The 9091-nt window shown below is 34.7% G+C and overlaps 3 non-coding genes across 3 annotated transcripts; all 3 read left to right on the forward strand.

Moving 5' to 3' along the window:
• Window positions 1–423: 423 nt before the first annotated feature.
• TRNAW-CCA lies at window positions 424–495 on the forward strand. The gene has a single exon. It is a non-coding gene; the product is annotated as a tRNA-Trp (tRNA).
• A 2335-nt stretch (window positions 496–2830) lies between these two features.
• On the forward strand, window positions 2831–2904 carry TRNAI-UAU. Its single transcript has one exon. It is a non-coding gene; the product is annotated as a tRNA-Ile (tRNA).
• A 5154-nt stretch (window positions 2905–8058) lies between these two features.
• On the forward strand, window positions 8059–8130 carry TRNAW-CCA. The gene has a single exon. It is a non-coding gene; the product is annotated as a tRNA-Trp (tRNA).
• Window positions 8131–9091: the final 961 nt, after the last annotated feature.

Genomic DNA, 9091 nt, shown 5'->3' on the forward strand with positions numbered 1-9091 from the left:
ACCCTTATATTTCGGGTTGGGTTCTCGGGTTTTCGGGTTGGGTGTACACCCCTAGTGTACGATTCACATCGGGTTCATGTTCTATAGTTTGTTTGTGTATTCATCAATGTATTTATGGATGAAACTTTGATCAATGAATTAATAAGTATTTTATTTTATTCTTATTCCACGCACCATGAGAACACTCTAGGCTCTAGGTGAAGGGTCCTTGCTATTCATAGACATTGGTAAATTATATAATTATGGGATCCGTGGCGCAATGGTAGTGCATCTGACTCCAGATCAGAAGGTTGCGTGTTTGATTCATATCGGGTTCATGTTCTATAGTTTGTTTGTGCATTCATCAACATATTTATGTATGATACCTGGCTCTAGGTGAAGGATTCATTCTATTCATAGACTTTGGTAAACTATATAATTATGGGATCCATGGCGCAATGGTAGCGCGTCTGACTCCAGATCAGAAGGTTGCGTGTTCGATTCACGTCGGGTTCATGTTCTATAGTTTGTCTCTGCATTCATTAATGTAGTATTTATGGAAGAAACTTGTGATCAATGAATTAATAGTTATTTTATTTTATTCTTATTCTACTCACCATGAGAACACTCTCGACTCCAGGTGAAGGGATCGGAATGGTAATGCGTCTAACTCCAGATCAGGAGGTTGCGTGTTCGAGATTCATGTTCTATAGTTTGTTTGTGCATGCATCAACATATATACGTATGAAACTTGACTCTAGGTGAAGGGTTCATTCTATTCATAGACTTTGGTAATAGCAAGTTTGACTCCACATTAGAAGGTTGCGTGTTCAATTCACTTTGGGTTTATGTTTTATCATTTGTTTGTGCATTCATCAACTTATTTTTGGAAACCTTTAGACAAAACTATGCGTTAAAAATATAGTTTTGAATTGAGACCTATATTTCACGCCTCGAAATTCCAAATTGGATTAAATCTATGGCATATCGATTGACCTTACCACCATCCCTTTCTACCATTCATAACATTCTCCATGTGTCTCTGCTCCATATTTACATAACTGATCAAGTCGATGTGATATACTACAAGCCTTTGCAATTAGAAAAGATTTAGTTATGAGAAAAGAACGGTATAAATTTTAGTTACGAGAATTCTTAATTTCATTATTTTGGGAGAGTTTGTCTTTCGCTCAATCGGGTCCTATTAATAACTCTTTGAGAATCTTTGCCCAATAATATATTTGCATATTTAACCTATTAAGATATAATATCTTATACAAATCATATTTTAATATATATAACTTATTTGAATCTCATTCAAATTTCAAATATATTTTTATTTAATGTATTACATTAATTAATTGATTTAATATTTAATGGTATCAAATACAATAAATATATTTTTTCTTTAATATATCTAATATATTAAATAGTAATTTGAACCCTTTAAATTAATATACGTTTTTCCATTTATATTTAATATATCTAATATATTAAATGTTAATTTCAACACTTTAATTTAAATATAGTCTTTCTATTTATTTAATATATCTAATATATTAAATATTAATTTGACATTTTAAATTAAATTTATTCTCTCATTTATATTTAATATATCTAATATATTAAATATTAATTTGAACACTTCAAATTTTCTTTCAAATAAATTGAACCTTTTAGCGTTAGTGTGAGCTAACAAGGGGATTTTATGGACCTACAGATTATAAGCTCCACTGATACAAAATTAAATAATTAAACTCTTTATTAATCAATTTTCATTCATTAACGATATGTCACTCCATTATAGACTTAGAGTTGCACTCTTATGCATAGGACAAGTTATGTCCATTGATATATTCATTACAAGCAAGTTATCCTTCACAAGTTCATAATTACCGTTGGGTCAAAAGTCTGTTTACCCCTGTAATTACATCTTTCACCTAAGTACCACTGATTCTCTAAACAATTTGTTTATGATTCAATCATAAACCAAGTCCCTCGGGCCAATGAGAGGGTCGGACCCCATTGTTCAAGTCCCAAAATCAATTCTTAAGAGAACAACTCATGTTCTTTCCTTATATAGAAAGGAGTGAATTTCATTTCATGATATTATGTTCCAACTCCTTATTTGGTCAAGTCCCCAATATGGTAAGCATATTGAATCCGCTAATAGAGTCATTCTCACTCATGTAAATCATAGGACAAACCATCACAGACAGGAATTCATAATTCACTTAGGATTAAGATCGAGTCGCATATGATCATCATGTGAAATATTAATCTTCTCAATTAACAGATTTTTAAAGAGTGATTAAATATTTTTTGATCCAGTTTTATACAAACTCATTTTATAGGATACCCCCACTTACATGTCTCCACATAAACGATTTGGATTAGATCATTTGTAACGATTACAAAGTGGGCTGTATCTATAGTGTTACTAGGATAAGGCACCCAACTTTATTCATATACTATAGACTCTTTAGGTTATTACTTGAACCCGATCCTCTTGTTAACTTTGAATTTTCATACCATGGAGAACGATTAAACTAAAAATAGATAATAAAATTATTATTAAAAACTAAATAATTAATTATGAGGCTTTAGGGCATAAATTCCAAAAAAATATTTGATTTTGGATAATGATATATTAATATAAAACATGGTTCCGTAAATCAGTTGGTTAGAAGGTTATTCTTATGAGTTAAAGGTTGTAGGTTTGAGCCCTCTTGGGACCAATTGGGCTCGAACCAATTGTCATATTAGTGTGGACTTGGTTAGATTGGATTCGGTATGGGAATGAATTAAAAAAATGTTTGATTTTGGATAACCATATTTTAATATAAGGCGTGGTCTTGTAGCTCAGTTGGTTAGAGCGTTGGTCTTATGAGCCGAAGGTCGCGGGTTCGAGCCCCGCCAGGACCAATTGTCATATTAATGATGACACTCAGATAGAATAAATGTTTAATTTTGGATAATGTATATTAATATAAAACATGGTCTCGTAGCTCAGTTAGTTAGAGCGTTGTTCTTATGAGCGTTTCTATACTCGTAGAGCCGAAAGTTAATCTAGTGCTTTGGTCTTATGAGCGTTCAAACCCTGGACCAATTCTCATATTACTGTGTTTACTCTATTATTGCTTACTTAAACTTTTAGAATGAATAGCATGTCGACATTCCTCTATCTTAGTTATAGGTGCTGGCTAACCCTACCTGGACCAATTCTCATATTACTGTGTTTACTCTATTATCGCTTACTTAAACTTGTTGAATGAATAGCATGTCGACATTCCTCTATCTTAGTTATAGGTGCTGGCTATCAAGTGGTGGAAAATAGAGCCAACAATCACCAAAAAAAGGAAATGATGAGTATATAAATGACAACATGGTGGGTGAGTGGTTAGCCTGTTTGTAGTCCATGGGAGGTTAGATGACAAACTGATCCCACCAGCCATGTAGTAGGAAGGTTGAGGGTGCGACCCCCAAGTTCCACGCACTACCCACTGATCCCACCAGCCATGTAGTAGCCCAAGGTTGAGGGTGCGACCCAAAAGCTCCACTGACTACCCACATGATCAACGCCCACCCATAGAATGTATCCACTGTGCGAGATAATCCAAACGAACTATCAAGTCGCACGTCCATAAACAACCTCACACCTAGCTCAACAATACGTATCGAGTGGAAAGGAAAGTGGAAACTCCACAAACACTATCCTGGCTACTATCAGCATAGGTAGTTACCATTGGCTCTAAGTTATCATGGTGGTTTTTTAGGTCCCGAAGATGGTTTGGAAACCTTGATATGGATTCATGTCTATGGGTTTCTCGGTTCCAACTCCCCTAGTTTGGATCGATGCGAATCACTATGGGGCACATCCTCTGATCGTCTTTCACAATTCTAATGTGCTTGGTCTACTAGAGGCGCTCCATCCTAGGTCATAGTCTAGCTAAATTAACGCTCTTACCCTAGTCTTAATTTGTTTCTACTACTTATTCTCTACAAGAAGAATCACACATTCAATCACCTGGAGTTACCGTATAGTCAATCATGCATATGGTCGCACATGCTCAATAGGGCGATAAAATCCATCAAGCTCGCAGAGCGCAAATACAAAAATTTTCCTCCTCCGTTTTAGCACGATTATGTACAAGTGGTAGAAGGACAATCCATTACATTATGCAAAGAATAAATTAATCATAGCATTGACATGTTGACATTCTCGTACTTACCCAATTGTCTTAGATATAAAGGTCACATAGCGTGTAACGACCTGAAATTTTCTACTTAATTTAAGGTCGCTACTATATACATATCATGAACATTGAATGCGGAAATATTTCATTTAAACTTTCACAAAACGTCACATTCATCTTAAAACACAACCATGGACTTGTGTGTTTTGAAAACACCTTAAAAAACGACAAACCAAAAGACTAAATAAAATAAATAAACGTTTAATTAAAAACATCATATTCCCTAAGTCTAAGAAAATAAATACGACTACCCTATGCATGCGCCATGGTCTCGAGTTGCGATGCTGTCGTCAGTTGTACAGAAATGACTTGCCTTAACCTGAAATAAAAGTAGCACGTGACTTGAGTATTTAAAGAAATACTGAGTAAGTGACCCTACTATTTGGGGTAAAATGCAAGAACATGTGAATGCAATGATGGGACCTATCATATTAGTCTATTTTCCTACGGCACTATCCTAACGGGTAACTTAGATGCGTACCATATACTCTACACACAGCCTACGTGCAAGTATGGACTCACCAGTCAGTTCGCTCACCATTGGGCCACTTTCCTTGTCGGGTGAGCATACTTTGGGAGCTCCTTAGGCTGGACACCCGTTAGAACTAGTAACCGTCACGGCAGCATTAGGTTAAACATACCGGAGCTTTCAAAATGTTCAACAAATATTTTCTTGGTAGGAACTCAGTGAACAAGCCAAGGTTGAGACAATAACTTCATCGAATAATATTGTTGATGATGTATTGAGTAAAGTTCTTAGTTATGATCGTGGGCATGTATGGGGACTTGGATTTGGAGCGTCTCGTTCAAACTTATCTCTCTCGTCTGAACAAGAAGATAATACATGACTCTTGAGAAAGAATATTTGAAAATCAGGGAAGAGATTTATCGAAATGAAGTCAATGTTGTCAAGTTTTACGAAGAAATAGGTACATTTTTTTTTAAATAAGTTATATAAACTTCACCTTCATTATGCCGTATGAAGTTATTTTATAGATGTTTCATTTGAAATTGTCATAGATTGACCTAACTCAAGAAGCCTCTAATGGTACTTGAAGTATACTTACTAACAAACATTCATTCAAATTTTACAATACCTTCTCCTGTGATAAGTTGACTTTCACATTTAAGGAATAAAATTATTGATTTCATTATTACTATCAAATTTTCATGGCTTATATGTTTCTTCTTGTAGAGCATCAATAATAATACTCAGATTAAATGAAAGTTATTAGATTGACATGACTATGGAGAGATTGTTGCAGAAGGACAATGGTCTTCTAATGATCCGACTGCTCTTGTTCATCACATCCCGATTGAACCTCATGCTGTCAGAGTATGGGTTGATGTACCAAGGAAATACAATGCTTATTTGTGGAGGCCTACATCAGAAATGACATGTATTGAAGAAGCTGCGGGTAGTACAGTTGCTTGGCCATCTAACAAAGTGATTTTAGTATGTAATTTTCAAAGTTTATATATTTATGTTTATTAAATAATTTTTTCAATTCAATTAATTCAGATGATCACAATCATATATTCATATATATTTTGTATATTTATATAGATGAATAAACTGATACATGCCTTATTCATGCAAAGGATCCATGTGAAGATGATACCTTATCTACATAGCAAAAAGCCTTATATAACAATGATAAAGAAATATAACGAAAAAATAATGCTATCAAATGTGAATTACGAAAATTATAATAATTAACTAATATTATTATAGCGTAAAATTGATGTTATAAATACTATATTATAGCGTTACAAAAATGCTATTATAAATTAAAGATAACACACTATTTTAGCTATATTAACATATTTATAGCTTAATAAAAATGCTATAAAATGTTTTCATAGCTACATATATATAAGCTATAGTTTCATACTCCATTATAGCATCAATTATAGCTATAAAAAAACGCTATAAAAAGTCTAGTACTTTTAATAACATGGGCTGTCACGTCGTCCGAAAAATACTATAAAAAGACTATGATAATATTTTTTGTAAGCTATTATATTCATTATTTCTTGTAGTGTAAATAATATAATTATGAGATCCGTGGTGCAATGGTAGTGCGTCTAACTCCAGATTAGAAGGTTGCGAGTTCAAATTCACGTTGGGTTCATGGTGTAATGGTAGCATGCTCTAGGTGAAGTATTCTTTCTATTCATAGACTTTTGTGTAAATTAAATTATCATGGGAGTGCAATGGTAGCAGGTCTGACTACAGATTAGAAGGTTGCGTGTTTGATTCATATTGTATTGTTTATTTATGCACTTACGAACTTATTTATGGATGGAAGTATTTTTTTTTTTTTATTCTTAATCCACACACGATGAGAATAATCTAAGCTCTAGGTGAAGGGTTCTTGTTATTCATAGACATTGGTAAATTATATAATTATGGGATCCGTGGCGCAATGGTAGTGCGTCTAACTCCAGATCAGAAGGTTGCGAGTTCAAATTCACGTTGGGTTCATGGTGCAATGGTAGCATGCTCTAGGTGAAGTATTCTTTCTATTCATAGACTTTTGTGTAAATTAAATTATCATGGGAGTGCAATGGTAGCATGTCTGACTTCAGATTAGAAGGTTGCGTGTTTGATTCATATTGTATTGTTTATTTATGCCCTTACGAACTTATTGATGGATGGAAGTATTTTTTTTTTTTTATTCTTAATCCACACACGATGAGAATAATCTAAGCTCTAGGTGAAGGGTCCTTGTTATTCATAGACATTGGTAAATTATATAATTATGGGATCCGTGGCGCAATGGTAGTGCGTCTAACTCCAGATCAGAAGGTTGCGAGTTCAAATTCACGTTGGGTTCATGGTGCAATGGTAGCATGCTCTAGGTGAAGGATTCTTTCTATTCATAGACTTTTGTGTAAATTAAATAATTATGGGAGTGCAATGATAGCATGTCTGACTTCAGATTAGAAGGTGTTGCGTGTTTGATTCATTTTGTATTGTTTATTTATGCCCTTACGAACTTCTTTATGGATGGAAGTATTTTTTTTTATTCTTAATCCACACACGATGAGAATAATCTAAGCTCTAGGTGAAGGGTCCTTGTTATTCATAGACATTGGTAAATTATATAATTATGGGATCCGTGGCGCAATGGTAGTGCGTCTAACTCCAGATCAGAAGGTTGCGAGTTCAAATTCACGTTGGGTTCATGGTGCAATGGTAGCATGCTCTAGGTGAAGTATTCTTTCTATTCATAGACTTTTGTGTAAATTAAATTATCATGGGAGTGCAATGGTAGCAGGTCTGACTACAGATTAGAAGGTTGCGTGTTTGATTCATATTGTATTGTTTATTTATGCCCTTACGAACTTATTTATGGATGGAAGTATTTTTCTTTTTTATTCTTAATCCACACACGATGAGAATAATCTAAGCTCTAGGTGAAGGGTCCTTCTTATTCATAGACATTGGTAAATTATATAATTATGGGATCCGTGGCGCAATGGTAGTGCGTCTAACTCCAGATTAGAAGGTTGCGAGTTCAAATTCACGTTGGGTTCATGGTGCAATGGTAGCATGCTCTAGGTGAAGTATTCTTTCTATTCATAGACTTTTGTGTAAATTAAATTATCATGGGAGTGCAATGGTAGCATGTCTGACTTCAGATTAGAAGGTTGCGTGTTTGATTCATATTGTATTGTTTATTTATGCCCTTACGAACTTATTTATGGATGGAAGCATTTTTTTTTTTTATTCTTAATCCACACACGATGAGAATAATCTAAGCTCTAGGTGAAGGGTCCTTGTTATTCATGGACATTGGTAAATTATATAATTATGGGATCCGTGGCGCAATGGTAGTGCGTCTAACTCCAGATCAGAAGGTTGCGTGTTTGATTCACGTTGGGTTCATGTTCTGTAGTTTGTTTGTGCATTCTTATTCCGCACCATGAGAACGCTCTAGGTGAAGGATTCATTCTATTCATAGACTTTGGAACTATACAATTATGGGACCGATGGAAAAATGGTAGCGCGTCTGACTTCAAATGAGAAGGTTGTTTTTAGTTGTCTATACCCCATGTATAAGTGTACGTGTAAATATCCATCAGTTTGATTTTTTGATCTTCGCCTTGAAGACTTTTATCTAACGGCATATCTAGGATTTTCCTCAAATGGATTTACCTCATTTTATTTTCCTCAATTTGAGTTGCCACTACCCTACGCCTAAATATACCTATGGCCTAGTGAACGACCATTCTCTTACTCCTTTTCTGCATATTTTTGTTGATCACACTCCTTAGGTCATAGGGTGTACATGGTCCGGGTTGGGTTGAAGGATTTTATTGACCCAACCCAAAACTTCGGGTGCAATCCAACCCTCAATGAATTATTATGTATTTTGTTCTTATTCCACGCAGGATTCATTCTATTCATAGACTTTGGTAAACTATAAAACCATGGGATCTGTGGCGCAATGGTTGCGCGTCTCACTCTAAATCATCCAGATCAGAAGGTTGCATGTTCGCTATAAAACCATGGGATCTGTGGCGCAATGGTTGCGCGCCCGACTCCAGATCATCCAGATTAGAAGGTTGCATATTCGATAGGTGTGTACATGGTCCGGGTTGGGTTGAAGGATTTTTTGACCCAACCCAAAAGTTCGGGTTTGTTGGATTGATAATCCAACCCAACCGAAACCCATCCCAACCCTCTATTTTCGTGTTTTCGGGTCAGTCCAAAAAAAATAAAAAAAAATTAATTTGTATGTCCTAAAATGATAAAACAATTACTACACCGGTAGATCAAAAGTATCAAACATATTATCACCTATAAATATGTAATGAATATGCACTGAATCAATTCCAAAGATTAA

Source organism: Cucurbita maxima, unplaced genomic scaffold (genome assembly GCF_002738345.1).
Source record: "Cucurbita maxima cultivar Rimu unplaced genomic scaffold, Cmax_1.0 Cma_Scf00490, whole genome shotgun sequence".
NCBI lineage: Eukaryota > Viridiplantae > Streptophyta > Magnoliopsida > Cucurbitales > Cucurbitaceae > Cucurbita > Cucurbita maxima.